Source organism: Piliocolobus tephrosceles, chromosome 10, assembly GCF_002776525.5.
Source record: "Piliocolobus tephrosceles isolate RC106 chromosome 10, ASM277652v3, whole genome shotgun sequence".
Taxonomy (NCBI): domain Eukaryota; kingdom Metazoa; phylum Chordata; class Mammalia; order Primates; family Cercopithecidae; genus Piliocolobus; species Piliocolobus tephrosceles.
The window spans coordinates 25703733-25722235 of NC_045443.1; the positions used below are offsets into that span (position 1 = coordinate 25703733).

The following is an 18503-nucleotide window of genomic DNA, read 5'->3' on the forward strand; positions in this document are numbered from 1 at the left end:
AGTGTATACAGATATATCTAGAGATGGAAACTGTTACTGTGCAAATTAACTTCACAATCACAAAGTTAAAAGATAATGCTCAAAATTCACTACTGGAAGCCCTCTGGAGGATCATCACCAGGAAACATGATTGGGAAATTTCTTTTGCTATAAATTATTGTCCTCATTTAGAAGAGAAACTTTAAGAACTGTCTTTCTTGATTTAAAATGTTCTTGATAAAATAGTGTCCCGGCTCAAGCTATCCTCCCACTTCCACCTCCAGAGTCGCTGGGACTACAGGTGTGCACCACCACGCCTAGCTAATTCTGTTTTTTATTCTTTCGTAGAGATGGGGTTTTGCCTTACTGCCCAGGTTGGTCTCAAACTCCTGGGCTCAAGCGATCTGCCTGACTCCATTTCCCAAAGTGCTGGGATTACAGGTGGGAGCCACCATACCCCATTAACAAATTTTGTTCAGATTTTTTCTGTATTCTTATCTTTGTCTCTATTGATCTACCAATTGATCGATGACCACAATAACATTTTGAGATATTAATCACTTTTTATTATGCATTTTATTGAAGTATCGTATATACACAGAAAAGTGCACAAATCACAAGTGTACTAAATGTGTTTCTGTAAACTGAACACACTTGTGTGCCTAATACCCAGCCCAAGAAACAAAACATTACCAGCACCGGTGTGTATCTCCTCTGAATTTACCTGTACCACAAGGCCCTTTCTTCACCTCAAGCATGTAGGATTTTCCACCTTCATGCCTTGGGAAAAGGAGACGTCAGCAGATATAGAAAAAAAGAGCTTTAGTTTTTGACAGAAATCTAAGAATAAGCCAAGGGATTTGGAAGAACATGAATCAATTTGAGCTGATATTTTGAACCTTAAGTCCTGATAAAGGATTCTTGTTGAGGGGGAAGAGAGAAGACAATAAGGAAATGGTGCATAGACATTGGTGAGTCTCCCAGAAGTGCCACTGGTCCTGTTTTAAGTTCAGAGATTCTGTAAGAGAAGCTGTGGGTATGAATTTTGATGCATATGGAAATATTTCCAAATCTTTCTACTTTCAATACAGTGAAGGCCCGAACTCTTGTTCAATTCAGCCAGAGCAGCCCCCAGTGTTCCATTTCTCAATGAAGCCTTCCATGTCCTAATGCGCACATTCAGACACGGAGGTGACTCGGATGCAGACGGTCCTTGGTCCTCACTTGCAGAAACGTAAGTATAGATTTTTGTCCATGCCATGACCATGGTTCTGAAGCTTGTCTGTACATTAGAATTACCTGAGGATCTTATTAAACACAGATTCCTAGGACCAGCTACTGACTTTTATCAGGCCTGGCAATCAGAATATTCACCAACTCCCTAAGTGATTATTATATACCAGTCTGGCATCCACTGGAGGGTTAGATTTGGGACGGCTCTTCCCTATGGCCTATGAACTGTATCATTGTATGAGGGTGAAGATTCAGTGCAGTGCTGTCCCAGTGACCCAGCAGAGCCCATCTGATGTTGATGGGAGGAGAGGAGAAGGTGTTGATGGGAGGAGAGAAGCTCAGATGGTAAGGCTCCTTACCTGCCTCTCATTCAACCAGACCAGTCCGTCCTACCTAACGATATTGCAGAAAGGATTCCAGGTCAAGAGAGGTTTTCAAATCACTCTCTATGCCACAATACCAACCATTATCAGCCACACCTTTTGCTCTGTCATTTGTTTTATCAGCAGAGGAAGTTATGTGAGGATAAGGGCAACCCCTTTGTAGGCCAATGTCCTCTCTTATTCCCTGAGTAAGGGAATGATGCAGCTCTGATACTGCTGATCTGTTCTTTTTAGCACCATGCCAGCATCTTCAGGCCTCCTGAGGCTCCTAGGAGATGCTGTCACAGATTAGATTACTTTCTTTGATTACAAGGTCCTCTAAGCATGGATGTGGAGGCTTTTAGAATTCTGTTGTCAATTACTAAAAGTGTAGTAAGGGTCCAGAGAACACTTACAATTAAAAAAGACCTTTAAAACCCACAGTTATAACAGAGCTGTGTGTATAATTTTTTAAAAAATCCCTCTAGGGGAGATAATCTAAAGTGAGAACTCCAAGTGCAATAAACTGTTAGGATAATATATAAGCCATCGATCAGTTACATTTAGAATATGTTCTGCTAAAGCCAGCACCTGGCACCACTAATGAAGGGGCATGTCTTCTTGTTTAGGGCAGCTGCTGACTGGGATGAAAGTACAATTGAGACTCCATGTGTGTCAATGGGAGTAAATGGAAAGAAATGGAAAAAGCAGAAACAAGATGGAGCAAAAACTGAGAATTTCAGACCCCCTCAAAACAATCCTTCAAATTTGATACTGAAGGATAAGTTAGAGAGGATACAAAAGAACTCACAGGAACCAGGTGATTTTCATTCAAAATATGGAACTGGCCAGCAAAAACAAAGGATGATGAGGTTATCATTCTGTCATTCAAAATCCTGGTACTGGATATAGGGTAAGATGGTGTCTTAGTCTGTTTTGTGCTGGTATAACAGAATACCTGGGACTAGGTAATTTATAATTAACAGAAATTTATTGGCTTACAGTTCTGAAGGTTAGAAAGTCCAATACTAAGGTCTCAGCATCCGGACAGGGCCTTCTTGTTGCATCAGTACATAGTGGAAGGCAAAAATGTGAGAATGCAAGAGAGCAAACCCATTTCCAAAAGCTTTTTAAAATAATGTCTTTAATCTATTAATGAGGGCAGAGCCCTCATCACATAAACACCTGTCATTAGGCCCCATTTTCCAACTCTGTTGTACTGGGGATTACATTTCCAACACATGAATTCTGAGGGACACGTTATAGAATATAGCAGATGAGGAACATTCTAACCTCTCAACTGGATTTAAGAAGCAAGGATAGGAAAATCAGAATCGGATGGTGTTTCGTTTTTAAATTTTCTTTTTTCCAAGTAAACTTCGTGGGTTTTTTTGAGACGTGTTCTTGCTTTTTCGCCCAGGCTGGAGTGCAGTGGCTCAAACACAGTTCACTGCAGCCTTGACCTCTGGGGCTCAAGCCCCTCCCACCTTAGCCTCCTGAGTAGCTGGGACTAACCATGCCTGGCTAACTTTTTTTTTAGTTTTTGTCAAGGCAAAGCCTCACCATGTTGCCCAGGCTGGCCTCAAACCCCTGTTCTCAAGCAATTCTCCCTCTTCAGCTTCTCAAAGTGCTGGGATTACAGGTGTGAACCACCACATCCAGCTCCAAAGTGGACTTTTTATTGAAGAATATTGTGTATACATGAAAGTACTAAATCATAAATGAATGGTTAGGTGAATTTTGATAAAACAAACTTGTCATTTTACAAAGTGAGCACAAGATGATGAGATAGACATTCAGTTCCTCAGAGGCCCCGTCTTCCCTTCTGATCACTGCTTCCCAGGAAGGAGACTCCTATTCTAACTACTAATACAACAAATTCATTTTGCTTACTTTTGAACTTTTTATAAATGGATCCAGACAGTATATACTTTAAAAATCTTCTTTAGCATTATACTGTCATTCATCTATGTATTTGTGTGCAGCTGTTCATTTTCATTACTGCATAGTGTTCCAACATACGAACATACCACACATCCTCTATTCTGTTGTCAGATCATTTAGCTATTCTCAATTCTTTGCTATCACAGATAATGCTGCTATAAACTTAGGTATTTTTAAAATAATTTTTATCCTTTATATTAATATAAAAAGAATTTGGCCAGGCATGGTGGCTCACACTTGTAATCCCAGCACTTTGGGAGGCCGAGGCGGGCAGATCACGAGGTCAGGAGATCAAGACCATCCTGGCTAACACAGTGAAACTCCATCTCTACTAAAAATACAAAAAATTAAACGGGCATGGTGGTGGGAGCCTGTAGTCCCAGCTACTCGGGAGGCTGAGGCAGGAGAATGGTGTGAACCCGGCAGGTGGAGCTTGCAGTGAGCCAAGATCGTGCCATTGCTCTCCAGCCTGGGCAATGGAGCGAGACTCCATCTCAAAAAAACAAAACAAAAAACAAAACAAAACAAAACAAAAAAAGAATTTAACTATTTTTATTGAAGGAGAAAGTGTAGAATAAACAGCAAAATAGTTTCTTAGAACTAGGAGCCACATATCAGCAGTACTATTTTTTCTATAATAATAAAATATAATTGGCATACATATTATCGATTAATCACAGTCTTCTTTTTTACATTTGAAATAGTGGTAGAAACCCACAAACACATAATTAAGGGACTGAGAAAGTATTAAGTGGCAATAAAATTACATTTATGGGTGGAGCTTCTTTAGTTGAGAAGACATTTATAGTGTAGTTTTCTGCTTTCATTATTGCCTATAATGTCAGTGATCTTTTCATGATAGGAAATCCTTAAACCAATTCATAATACGTTATAACTGGTTTTTTTTTTTTTGTTTGTCTGTTTTTTGTGAGACGGGGTTTCACTCTTGTTGCCCAGGCTGGAGGGCAATGGCGCGATCTCAGCTGACTGCAACCTCCACCTCCCAGGTTCAAGCGATTCTCCTGCCTCAGTATCCTCAGTAACTGGGATTACAGCCACCCACCACCCTGCCCGGTTAATTTTGTGTGTGTGTATTTTTGGTAGAGACGGGGTTTCACCATGTTAGCCAGGCTTATCTTGAACTCCTGACCTCAGCAATCCGCCCACCTCGGCCTCCCAAAGTTCTGGGATTACAGGTGTGAGCCACCATGCCTGGCCTATAATTATATCTTAAAGTTTCATTCAAAACTGTTATTTCCCCATGTATGTGTTCTAATTCTGGTATTGTCTTTGTAAGCACATGATAAATGAGTATTAACTTGCTGCTGCTTTCTCCCCATTCTCTATAACTTGCAGGTGATCTCTGTGTCTCAGTTAGGGTTAAGCTTAGCTCCACATGGCAAAACGACAATACGAAGCAAACAAAAAAATAACTGGTTTAAACATGACAGAAGTGTATTTTTCTTAAGCAGTCTAGGATATAATATGATATCTTAAAGGTAATATCAGAGATATAAGCTTTTATCTTTCTTATCTGTCATCTTAAGCACATGGCTTCCATTTCTGTGGCCACTTTGAGGTTCGGCATGGTTGTTAATGATCTAGCTGACAGTATGTTCACGTTACAAGCTAGAAGCAGAAAGGAAGAAAGAAGGGCATGCCACCTCTGTCTAGAAAGATTTCTTGAAAGTCACATGTACTTCCATTTACATCTCGTGGGCCAGAATTTTATTGGGAAATACGGCCACCCCATATAAATTGGGGCTATATTGAGGAATGGGAAAATTGGTAGAGGTAGGCATTAAAAATCTTTGCCACATCTCTCAAGGCCCTAGGAAAATTCTGGATTTTGTTCAAGGGTATTGGGCCAATGCTGTGTAGCAATGTGATAGATACCAGAGAAAGACAGAGGACCACAGAGAGAAAACTATCTGAGAAATACCAGGCATTAGACAGGCCTTACCTGGCATAAGGAACTCTAGATTACTCATGTAGGGGCACCTTCCTTAGTGCCATGCTCTTTCAAAATACAAAAGATCAGTGAAGGGAAAAGAAATACCTTACTTTGATTAAGAGCATGAAGAGACAATGTGTTTTTTTGTTTGTAGGTTGGTTTTGCTTTTGCCAGCGAGGCAAAGAAAGACAATAGAACCTCCTCTGGGGACTTTTATTAATTAAAAAAATATATATCTGGCTAAGTTGGTGTTAAATATGGTCCTTTGTGAAGGAAGGCGAATTAACTAGATTACATTGTAATGGATTTTTAAATCTAGTAGGAGAAAAGAAATCTAAGTTTAAATAGTTCTTACAGGATTTTAAAAATATCTAGCAAATGACTATTATTTATTAGTATTATATAGTGTTCTCACATTTTGAAAACTTAAAAAAAAAATTTAAATTTATTTGAAATATAGCTCTCACTGTGTGTATATCCAGAAAACAATTTTTGAGTATTTTCTCTAAACTGACTTGGGAATTCTGTAGTATTCATTTGTTAAATAATTTGTTTGGTATACTTATAACAACAACAGCAACAGGAACAAAAGCAATAATAAAATCATGTTACCCTTTAAATAAAAATGAGCATGTAGGTTGAGAACAATCTGAAAAATCAGGGAACAACATTACTCACTCCAGCTTTGGGAATATGCATGGATCCAGATCCCATAATGAAATCTAAACCTCCACTGAATATTTAATAACATGTGGCACAGTTATGGAAAAAGAGATTTATCGGTCAATGTAAAATGGTTAAACAATTGCACATGCTCTTCTTTTGTGAGGCCTGTACCCAAAATAACTTTGTTTACAAAAAGAGAAATCTAAGGCAAATAGCAATTTTATCCATTGAATAATACTAGCCATCTGCTTGTTTTCTGCAGGGATTTGGAAGGCAAGAGTAGCAGGACTCGTGATTTCATCAAGCATCTATAATTCACCAATTCTACAGCAATACAAATTTTGGATCCTTTTTCCATATAGAAATGTGATGTCTTCACCCTCTCATGGAATAGCAGGGAGGTTGCAGAGCAGGCCTCAGGGATTTGAGTTCTCTTTTACTTTTCTAGTAGCTGGTTGAGGGTGGACTAGATTATTAGTAAATTATACAAAATGAGACTGATCTGTTATTGAGCTCTGTGTGTCAGACACTATGCTAAATTCTTTACACTACTGTCTCAATTAATTTAATCCATACCATAGTTCTATGAGGTACATGTGCTTACTCTCTTCATTTTACAGAAAAAGAAATGAAAGAAGAGATTGAAACTGACCAAAGTTTGCATGGATGCTTGGGCTGAATTGGTAGAACTGAGGGCTCTAGACTAAAGGATTTCTATGATTTTCCCTAGTTTTGACCTTGACTTCCAGAATTTTTTTAATGTGGATATTTAAACCATGTTGGAAAGTCATCTATGAGCACGCTGGGCAGAACTCCTGACTGAAAGCAGGAAACACACCCCTGGATAGCTGACTAATGGAATAATGTCCTCAGTGTTTATGTTGTTGGAATGATTTACAGAAATAATTTTTAAAAATCTCCTAGGGTCTCCGGGGCAAATCAAATAGGTAGCTGAGGTGCAGCTACTGCCTTGGCCAGGGTCATCCAGGGCCATTATCACTGCACCAAGGTGAGTTTCCTGAGGCAGCGTAACCTATGTTCCCTCTCTGCCCATCCCAGACCCTTGGAGAATCAGCCCATGGGTCTCAGGGAATCCATTAACCTCCTGAAAGCAGATGAGACATTAGAATGTAGGCTATATGAATGTTTTTCTGAGAGGAAACTGACAGCTTTTCAATGGAGAACTATTACATTATTATTATTATCTTTTTAAAGAAGTTTGTCAATGAAGAGAGAATAAGATGGTAAAGATATCTTGAAGGGAAAGTGGGGCTGACAGAAAGTTTATTTTAACATACGAAGGAGCTGGGGACATCTTTGACTTCAGGGGAAATAGGCAACAGAGAGAGAGAGAGAGAGAGAAAGAAAGAGAGAGAGTGAAGAAATAAGAGGAAAATAATCAATAGAACATTGTTCTAATGGGGATTGGTGGAGATAAAATTGGTCATAGAAAGCAACAGGGACGACTCTTTCCCCTGAGAGAAAGGAGAGGATGGTGAAGATAGAGGATAATAGTTGGAAGGAAGAAAAACTGAAAGGTAAGTTACTGGTTGAAAATAAGAGATCAGGGATGAGATTAAAATCAGGAGAAAAGTAGACAAGTTTGAAAAAGCTGTCTTGAGGGATGCCACTAGCATGGGGGGCCAGCTGGGATGGAAGAACAAAGATTTGTTTTTTTCCTGGTGGAGTGACCCAAACTTTAATTCCTGAAGGGCCTATGTCCTTTGTAGTCCTGCCTGGATTGGGCTGTTGTAGTTTCCCACTGACCTTAATCACACGGCATGGTAATACTAGGAGATGCCCTAAGGGATCTCCTGCATTCCATGCGTACTCTTCCCTACCTCTGTTGTGGAGTAGTAGACTGATTTCACCTTGATAGTTCGAGTCAATCAACCCAGCCAACTTTGTAACTCCCTTCTTAGCCTGTTGACTTAAAGGTAGGAGGAGCCCAAAGTGTCCAGGTGGCAATCTTAGCTTCCAGTTTAATGGAATCACTGTTGTGTCTCTTGGTGGAAGCGTTCCTCCTTCTGGAATTAAGACCTTTAGGCCCACAGAATGTAATGTCTCGGGAACAGGAATAAAACATTTTGCTAGTGGATCACTAGGGGTGATGGCGAGTGGTGCCACTTCCACTTATACCCCTTGATTCCTAGACCTGTGAATCCTGGCTATGGGAGAAATAGTACCATATATTGGATGCTGATTCAGAACATACACGGCCTTCTGGAGAACTCTGCGCTAGCCCTGCAAAGTACTGTCACCTAGTTGGCATTGTGACTGTGACTTCAAAAGGCCATTCCACTGTTCTATCAATGCAGCTGCTTCAGGATGATAGGAACATGGTAAGACCAGTGAATTCCATGAGCATGAGCCCACTGCCACACTTCTTTAGCTGGAAAGTGAGTGCCTCGGTCAGAGGCAATGCTGTGTGAAATACCATGATGGTGGATAAGGCCTTCCATGAGTCCATGGATGGTAGTCTTGGCAGAAGTGTTATGTGCAAGATAGGCAAACTCATATCTAGAGTGTCTATTCCAGTGAAGACAAATCTCTGCCCTTTTCATGATAGAAGAGGTCCAATATAATCAACTTACCACCAGGTAGCTGACTGATTCCCTGAGAAATGGTGCCATATCAAGGGTTCAGTGTTGGTCTCTGCTGCTGGCAAATTGGGTACTCAGCAGTGGCTAAAGCCAGCTCAACCTTGGCGAGTGGAAGTCCATGTTGCTGAGCCCATGCATAACCTCCATCCCTGCCACCATGGCCATTTTATTCATAGGACCACTGGGTGATGACAAGGGTGGGTGGGGAAAGAGGCTGAGTGGTGTCCACAGAGTGGGTCATCCTATCCACTTGATTATTAAAATCCTCCTCTGCTGAGGTCACCCAATGGTGAGCACTCACATGTGATACAAATACCTTCACACGCAGATTAGAGAAAATAGTTCCTATCCAGACTTATTCACACCTTCTTCTCCATGTGCGGCTGCCACACGTGGTTGTATGGTTTGTGCAATGTGCAACTTGAGGGCATGCACTCCCATTATAGGCATGGTGCATTTGTATTTTATCATGATTTTCTGGCAGATGGCAGTAAAGCATCTTGTTCTCACAACATCAGTATGCCACAGCTTTCCAGTGATGAAAGTAGTGTCTTGAAGGGACACTTGAGCCTTTCTCAAACTTGCAGAAAGGTGTTCTATGGCCTAGCAGCAGCCCTTGGTGCAGAGGGATAGCAGAAATCATGCAGTGAGTGGAAGGATGCAAAGCTGCTCCTGATCCTAAGCTGTAGTCAAAAAGGTCAATCCTCTGTCTGCTCAATAGACCTGTACTTTTCTGTCTTGGCTAATGCAGATCATCTTACTTTGTGCTGCTCTTTCCAAACACCAGGGATGATTAAAAACCTAGTCCCATTCTCCCTTTATCCTAAAATCCTTTCTAGAATTGAATGCCTGATTATTTTTTCTCTGCTAAGTTTATTCACTAGCACCTTAACTGCTTTTCACAAGGCACTACCTTGTGTTAATATTACTATATTTTCAGATGCGTATGTCTTTATAGTCCCTAAATAATTTGAAATCCACAGATAACAGCAAAGCTCGTTGAGCCATCAAGGCATTATCGATCCATGTGGGTCACCCATGAGCTAAAGACACCCTTTCTCACAGGTGGGCCTGTCTAGCTTGCTGTCCAAATAACTGAGGCCTGTACTATTCCTTAAAGTCAAGAATCCTTAGGTATCAAGGTAATTTATTTCACAAGGCTCTACAAGACCTTCTCCACCACTTGCCTCTCTGATCTTCTGCTCTCCTCCCATACTCACTGGTGCCAGTTATACACCCCTCTTGTTCCTCCCACCACAGAGTCTTTGGGCTTGCCATTTCCACTGCTGAACTCTTCACTCCACATTCCATGTGGCTTGTTCCCTTGCCTTCTTCAGTACTGGCTGACATGTCACCTTCTTAGTGACACCTTCCTTGTCCATCCTATTTGAATCACAGTAGACCTCCTTCAGCAGTTCCTTATCCTTTCCGGTTTATTTTCCAGGATATCACCACCTTCTAACATGCTATCTTAAAGTATTTATTTTGCATATTGTTCGTTTCCCATCACTCAAGTATCAGCTTCATGAAGACAGAGAATTTTGTCTGTTTCCTGCCCTTGGCACCAGTCCAGGATCTCCCTAACACAGAGAACACAGCAGGCAAGTCATTCTATATTTAAGTTGTTGTTTGCAAATATACTCTCCTAGATTGTGTGTACAACCACCAAAGTATTTTCTAAACCAAAATTTGATGCACGTATCTGACATTTTAAAGTTACTTCCAGATTTCTGTGCAGCCTCAGCATAGACTTTGGGCACTAATGCTGCCATATTTTGGGAACATTTTGAGGATTCAAAGACAATAAAATGGTGATTTGAACAGGATCGTTCTGTAAAATATAGGACTTATCACTGCTAAACTGTGGCTGGATAGACAACAGGCTAAATCCCAATAGAAATTCTTTAAATCTCTGAAGAGGGTATCTTGTGTGACAGCTGTGGCAGTAGAGAGATTCTTAAGCACTCAGGTTCTTTCAAATCACAACCTAACTACCTAGTTTACTTAAGTGAGGTCATCAACATATAGTAATATATTGTCTCTTTATATACACACACACACACACATATACATAGTGAACGAAGTTTGAAAAATTTCTCTAGGTTTCTGTTTAAAGACCCTCAGTCAAGCAACAATGTTTCTTTGAAACCCAAGTCTCTTCAGCAATATTTTCCTTCCCTGTGGTGACGGAAAATAGCTGACTATAGAAATAAGTGAAATAATTTGGAAAACATTTCAGAATAAGTATGAGGATAAAATGGAGGCAAAGAATGAAGGAGTAATTTCTCATATTCTGCTTTAAACTTCCGGCTATACAATTGTTGTCATCGGCATGTACACTTTGAAAGTTATGAGGTAAAGTGATGAACAAGCTGTGTTTGATTATAATCAATAGAAGATAACATGCTCAGACCAAATAACCCTGCATGTTAATCCCAGAACCACATTAACTTCAGCAGTCTCCATCAGCTTTAATTTTACATCCCCCAGTAACGATAGTTTTATAGTTGTCAGAGACAGTTAATCTTAAAGTTCTAAGATAGTCCATCTACTTTCATCAGGAAAAAAAAAGAAACTGAAGCCTTGGATTTCACACAAATCTACGTGCTACAATAAGGGATTATTAATACAGGTCTGTTGACTCATTATGCTTTTTTTGCTTGTTTGTTTGGTTTTGAGATGGAGTCTCGCTGTCGCCCAGGCTGGAGTGCAGTGGCACCAACTCAGCTCACTGCAAGCTCCACCTCCCGGGTTTACATCATTCTCCTGCCTCAGCCTCCCGAGTAGCTGGGACTACAGGCGCCCGCCACCTCGCCCGGCTAGTTTTTTGTATTTTTAGTAGAGACGGTGTTTCACCGTGTTAGCCAGCATGGTCTCGATCTCCTGACCTCGTGATCCGCCCGCCTCGGCCTCCCAAAGTGTTGGGATTACAGGCGTGAGCCACCGCGCCCGGCCCCCTTATGCTTTTTGACAATGAATTGGGGATGTCTCTTTTTCTTTGAACAAAATCAGCTAAATTTTGAATAGATCTTTGAAAATGTTTCCACGTGTCAGTCATAAAATTCAAGAGTTAGAAACAAGTGGCTGCTCCTGAAATGAAAAAACAGGAAGTAAAGAGGAATCCATCTTATTTTCAATTTTTCCGGAAGCCTCTCTTTTGTGTCCAGAGCAAGCACAGAACGTCTGCAGGACGTTCTCTCATCCTCCTGATGCTGAGCTGGTGAGTGTGTTTATGTCCTGCCTCTCACTTGAAGAGGCACACGCTTAGGAAATAGCTGTTCACAATTAAATTAAGTATCATTTATCAACAGCATTCTGAGGCCCAGAAAGTCTGTGTTCACGGAAAAGAATGCTGTCGGGCCACAGTGCACTTGGGAGCGTGTGTTCACTTACAGGATCCATCTAGTTTGGTAAAGCATCTTTAAGATTAAGGTTTTCAAAGCAGTGACAATAACTTGATAAAACAACCGCCACACAGTTCAGTAATCTCTGCCCCCTAACTTTAGGGTATTTGCTCATCACTTATTTCAGCATTTGTGTTTACCTTGCATTTTAACACAACCCTTAAAAATGAAGGACAAAGAGCAGAGACTAAAATGGACATAAATGGATATAAGAAGTCTTTTTTTTTTTTTTTTTTTTTTTGAGGTGGAGTCTCACTCTGTCACCCAGGCTGGAGCGCAGTGGCGTGATCTCGGCTCACTGCAAGCTCCGCCTCCCGGGTTGACGCCATTCTCCTGCCTCAGCCTCCCGAGTAGCTGGGACTACGGGCGCCCGCCACCACGCCCGGGTAATTTTTTTGTATTTTTAGTAGAGACGGGGTTTCACCATATTAGGATGGTCTCAATCTCCTGACCTTGTGATCTGCCCGTCTCGGCCTCCCAAAGTGCTGGGATTACAGGCGTGAGCCACCGCGCCTGGCGATATAAGAAGTCTTAATGTGGGCTGGGTGCAGTGGCTCATGCCTGTAATCTCAGCACTTTGGGAGGCTGAGATGGGAGGATCGCCTAAACTCAGAAGTTGGAGATCAGCCTTGGCAACATGGCAAAACCCTGTCTCTACAAAAAATACAAAAATTAGCCAGGTGTGGTTGTATGCACTTGTAGTCCCAGCCTCCTCGGGAGGCTGAGGAGGGAGGATCACTTGAGTTTGGGGGTCGAGGCTGCAGTGGGCTACGATCATGCCACTGCACTCCAGCTTGGTGACAAAGGGAGACTCTGTCTCAAAAAAATTTATATTAAACACTTATTTTAAAAAGGAAATATCAATGCAAGCCTTTAAGAATGAATAGTTAGACTGGGCACAGTGGCTCACGCCTGTAATCCTAGCACTTTGGGAGGCCAAGGTGAGTGGATCATTTGAGGTCAGGAGTTCGAGACCAGCCTGGCCAACATGGTGAAACCCCGCCTCTACTAAAAACACAAAAATTAGCCAGGCATGGTGGTGTGTGCCTGTAGTCCCAGCTACTCAAGAGGCTGAAGTTGAAGCATCGCTTGAACTCAGGAGGTGGAGGTTGCAGTGAGCCAAGATTGTGCCACTGTATTCCAGCCAGGACGACAGAGTGACACTCCATCTCAAAAAAAAAAAAAAAAAAAAAAAAAAAAATCATGGTTGATGGTTGATGGTTAAACCTGAAGTTTCTTGCGTAATAACCCCAAAGAATGTATGAAAGAGAAATCTAACCATTTAACTCCTTGGTTAAAACACTTGGACATAAATAGTCTGAAGAGCTAAATATGACAGAGGACCAAGAGCTTTAACTTGCTAACTAGCCTTTATTGGTTATGTCTGTTTAAACAAAGTTCGGCCAAAAAGCAATTAACCTCAAACTCGACAGATCATTGAGAAAAAAGCAAGTGTATTTAAGTCACCTGGGTAGTTAACTTTTGTGTTTTTCTTTTGTAAATTAAAAAAAAATGTTGAGAGTTGAGAATCAAAGAGACATATTTAGAAAATATACTTTATCCAATTAGAGTTTTCAATTAAAGTCAACTTCTTTCTAAGTTATTTTTATTTTTTAAAAAAGTGTTTACATAGAAAAATAATTTGCATGAATATGCTTCTTGAAGCATTGTTGTTTTTTGTTTTCTTGCTGTTTTGAGAGACAGGGTCTCACCATGTTGCCCAGGCTTGTCTTGAACTCCTGAGCTCAAACGAACCTCTGGCCTCAGCCTTCCAAAGTGCTGGGGAAACAGGTGTGAGCCACTGTGCCTGGCCCAGCATTGTTTGTAATGAGAAACATTTGGTAAGGAATTTAAATATCCCATAGGTGAATACATTATGAGATAATTGACCCAATAGCCATTTTAAGTAGTTATGAAGAAACATGCTTGTAATGAAATTGCAAAAGAAATGAAATTACAGAAGAAAACCTGATGATATTATTGATAAATAAAAAGGTGAATGAGGATTCAGGATATAAGGATTGTATGTACCGATTTCAAGTATTTGAAAGAACTTCCAAAATCTTTATGTTGAAAGAGCTTCCAAAATCTTTATGTTGTGGCTATAAATTTATTGGTTTCACGTGAAATAATATATTAGATTTATTTTGATGCCAAAGAGAAACTGTAAAAATGGTACTGATAAAAATCTAAAGGAAACCAGAAGGCTTAGTTTCTTTTTAAACTATTTGACTTTAAATAAAAACCGGTTCAGCAAATACCCTTTTTAAGTCCCTGCTTCTCCACCCCACAATTTGTTCGGTATCTGAAGGCTTTGGATAAGCCTATAATGTGTAATGTATTATTCTGTAACACTATCCCTTACTTTTCTCTAATCCCTACTGTTTAAAAAGTTAGCAAGAAATAAGCAAACAAACCAACCCTCAGCTAGCAAAGAAACTATGGAAAATGACAGATATTCATGGTGGTTTTTTTGCTAGTTGCAAAAGAACTAGTAAAACTCCACCTGGGAAGTTCAAAGAGGGTCTATTGACCATAACATTTTTCTAACATTAAGTGAAGTTTACACTATAATACCCTTTTTCAAGGGCCTCATTTCTGAAACACTTGGCAATTACAAATCTGAAGAAGGTATATACTCTTTAGTTGCCAATGAGCAAAAGTAGTAAATCTATTATCTAGGTGGAATGGATCATTTTATGAAAGTTAGAAGTGAAGCCCTTACATTCTTACATTTAAGGTATGGAAAAAGGAAACCTCATTTTACAGAGGTGCGGAAGGGAACTAAAAACATGAAAATCAGTTTTTAGGTTTTTGCAAATAGTTTAAATTCAGAACTAAAGCCTTCCCTTTATTTTTGCACAGTTATTTTGCTTTTTCTTCTGGAAATATAGGGTCATCAATGTCCTCTAATGCTGAGCCAGCAATCCTAATTGAATACAGACGTTAATCAAAAGAATCTATAAAGACACTGTGAACATAGTAATATGTGGAGATTCGTGCTTCTCTAAATCTGATGTGCACACTGACCACCCAGGGAGAGAGTTAAAATGTGGATTCTGATTTGGTAGGTCTGGGTGGGTTCTAAGATGTTGGAGTTCTAACAAACTCCCACCTAATGCATTGCAACTGCTGTAGGGACTAGTCTTTGACAAACACAACTCCAGGGTGACAAAAGGCAAAGTGGCATGCCTTTCTGAAAGTGAAATCAACAACTGACTGAGGCAAACCATATGGCTCTTGCCAGAGAGAGATGGAGCAGCTACAGATGAGCTCTGGCTGGCTACTGGTGCTGGGGCCCAGTGCCGCCTGAGGATGAAATGAGAACTAGTTAAAAGTATCTAGTTCAGTGGCTGATTACCACGTAGGTGCTTGATCATTTTCCCCCTTTTTCTATAAAATAATTGCCAAAGGAAACTTAGCATTTTGTACGGAGAAAATCAAATGTTGATCAAGAGAGTGGGGCAATGGGTATAATGCAGTATGCAGCAGATGTTATATCTGAAATGTGTTTCTTTTGGAACAAGTCTAACCTTATTTAACCAAAGAAGCTTGAAAGAGAAACTTTCTGTAAGAGAAGTAACAGGAAAGTCTACAGAGGGTCTGTGGGGAGGAGCTAGAACTGGACTATGAAGCTAAGGAAATTAGACGAGAAAGGAAGATTGATGGAGCAACGTAACGTGCCTATATGGGGAGAAAATCCTTGAGAAATTGCTAGAGATGGGAATGCCCAAAAGACTTCAGAGACAATAAACATTCAGTTCTAAGTTATTTGCTGGGTTATAGACCAAGTAACACAAACTCTGTCTATTGCCCCCAGGCAATGTGGGCTGGATGCATACAGTCTTGTGTAGAAAGTAGTTTGATGCTGGAGGATTTGGGGTGGTGCCAGCCTGATGGTGATGTGCTGCTGGGAAAGAACAGCATGCACAGAAGGCAACACAAGGATAGACCATGGAGAATTCACCAGGAGGTCATTAGTGACCAGGGAAAGGTAACCCCTAAACAACCAACATTCCTCAGAGTTATTAGGAGAGACAACAGATTTCCCATTGTGGGGGCATTACAAGCCAATTTTTTGTTAGCCTTTTTAAAGGATAAGGTAACTTTAGCAAGCTGGAGTCCTTGGGAACATTTAGGGAGTTGATAATTTACATAAAATAAGGTGCTAATTGAGGCAGTGATTGCACAAATAAATACAGAAGGGAGAGATACACATCCAGAAATCAACAGAACACTTCGCAAACATTAGAGTTTACTTTAGATTTCAAAGTATGGGAGAGTAACAGTCATTGTGGGATCTTGAACAGTAATGTGAACTAAATGGTGCAGCATTTTGGCAAAACCAGTAGGACAAGTTTAGAAGAGCATATCAGTCAATCTTATGAACACATTTTTTCAAAAGTCTTAAGACTAGAATATCTCCCCATCTTCTGTCAAGTTTTTACCTGAAGATGTTATAGCATAGGCTTAGCATAATAATTCAATGCAACTTTTCAATTTAGGTTCATACTCTTAAAGATGTCCTTCTTAACTTCCTGAGACAGCTCCTTGCACACGTCAATTTCCCTATAGCATATTTTCATAGTGGAGATGGAACAATATGTAATTTATTAATTAGGGATCATGAATTGCACTGTGTAGATTGATATTGGCTTAACACTGAATTTTGGGGGGAAAAATCTGTCATACAAACCATGGCTGCCTTGAATACTTTATGCTTTGTTCATTCTGATAGTAGATGATGAAGGAGAGAAGAATTTTAAGAAGTCTATGCTGATAGCAAAGGCAGACATTTACTCTGAAGCCAAAGCTAGATGTCATCACTGTATTTGATCAATAATTTTTAGGTTTTATATCTACACATGTAAGCTAGAAATGCTATGATCCATATTTTTTATTAAACCTTTTTTGAAAGCAAGTCATAAAAAGCAAGACTGAAAAAGTTGAGGTTTCTTAGAAAAATAACCACTATTTTATAGTGGAACAAATTCTACCTTCATCTCTCACCATCCTACATGCTGCTAGATTCCAAAGGAGAAGCTGGGATTACTCTTTCTCTTCCCACTTGGCCCCAGAATACAAAGCTCATGATGTAACTCAATCTACCTTTCTGGACTCATCTCCTTGTTCCTTCTTTTATTCCATATTCTAAATGTACCAATATAAATGACCATTCCTTAAAGCTGCCCAGTGTGTTCCATGTATTTGCTGCATGTCCTGATCAGCCTTCTTTTTCTCCATTAGCCTGAAACATCTAGCCTGTCTCTTAAAATCAGCTCCTTGGCACCTATCTGCAATTATTTTTCTTCAAAGAACCCCCAGGGTCTTGTATTTAGTTTTGTTATGTACTTCTATGATTCTTTAAATATTTGGTTACAAGTATCTTTCCCACTGGTCTATGACTTTCTTAAAGGCATGAACAATGTATTATTTTTACACATTATTTTCATGCTTAGTGTATAATAGATGCTCAAAAAATATCTGGTGATTACAATGCATAACAGGGAAAAATAAGCTTGAAAGGTAAAAACTAAACAAAACTACAAGCCCATCACAGTATATTTCCAGCTAATCCTAGTGGATTTTAGTGACTAAAGGAAGAGAGAAAGATGTGGAGGAGCCCTGGAAAGGTGGTGCAAGGAATTAAGAGTTGATTTATAATCATCTGTAGAACCAATTGTTGCTTCAGAGAAATATTCAAACAGATTCTCCTTATTTCAATTAAATTCACTATATACCCACCCAAAACATAAAAGGCCATAGTTTCTTTTTTTTTTTTTTTTTTTTTTATTATACTTTAAGTTCTAGGGTACATGTGCATAACGTGCAGGTTACATATGTACATATGTATACATGTGCCATGTTGGTGTGCTGCACCCATCAACTCGTCAGCACCCATCAATTCATCATTTATATCAGGTATAACTCCCCAATGCAATCCCTCCCCCCTCCCCCCTCCCCATGATAGGCCCCAGTGTGTGATGTTCCCCTTCCCGAGTCCAAGTGAGCTCATTGTTCAGTTCCCACCTATGAGTGAGAACATGCGGTGTTTGGTTTTCTCTTCTTGTGATAATTTGCTAAGAATGATGGTTTCCAGCTGCATCCATGTCTCTACAAAGGACGCAAACTCATCCTTTTTTATGGCTGCATAGTATTCCATGGTGTATATGTGCCACATTTTCTTAATCCAGTCTGTCACTGATGGACATTTGGGTTGATTCCAAGTCTTTGCTATTGTGAATAGTGCCGCAATAAACATACGTGTGCATGTGTCTTTGTAGTAGCATAATTTATAATCCTTTGGGTATATACCCAGTAGTGGGATGGCTGGGTCATATGGTACATCTAGTTCTAG

The 18503-nt window shown here is 40.0% G+C and overlaps 1 protein-coding gene and 1 pseudogene across 1 annotated transcript in view; both read right to left on the reverse strand.

Moving 5' to 3' along the window:
* Window positions 1-1246, reverse strand: part of LOC111540656 — a 36465-nt pseudogene extending 35219 nt beyond the window's left edge.
* Window positions 1-18503, reverse strand: part of LMNTD1 (lamin tail domain containing 1) — a 236312-nt gene that overhangs the window by 64321 nt on the left and 153488 nt on the right. The window lies entirely within an intron of this gene.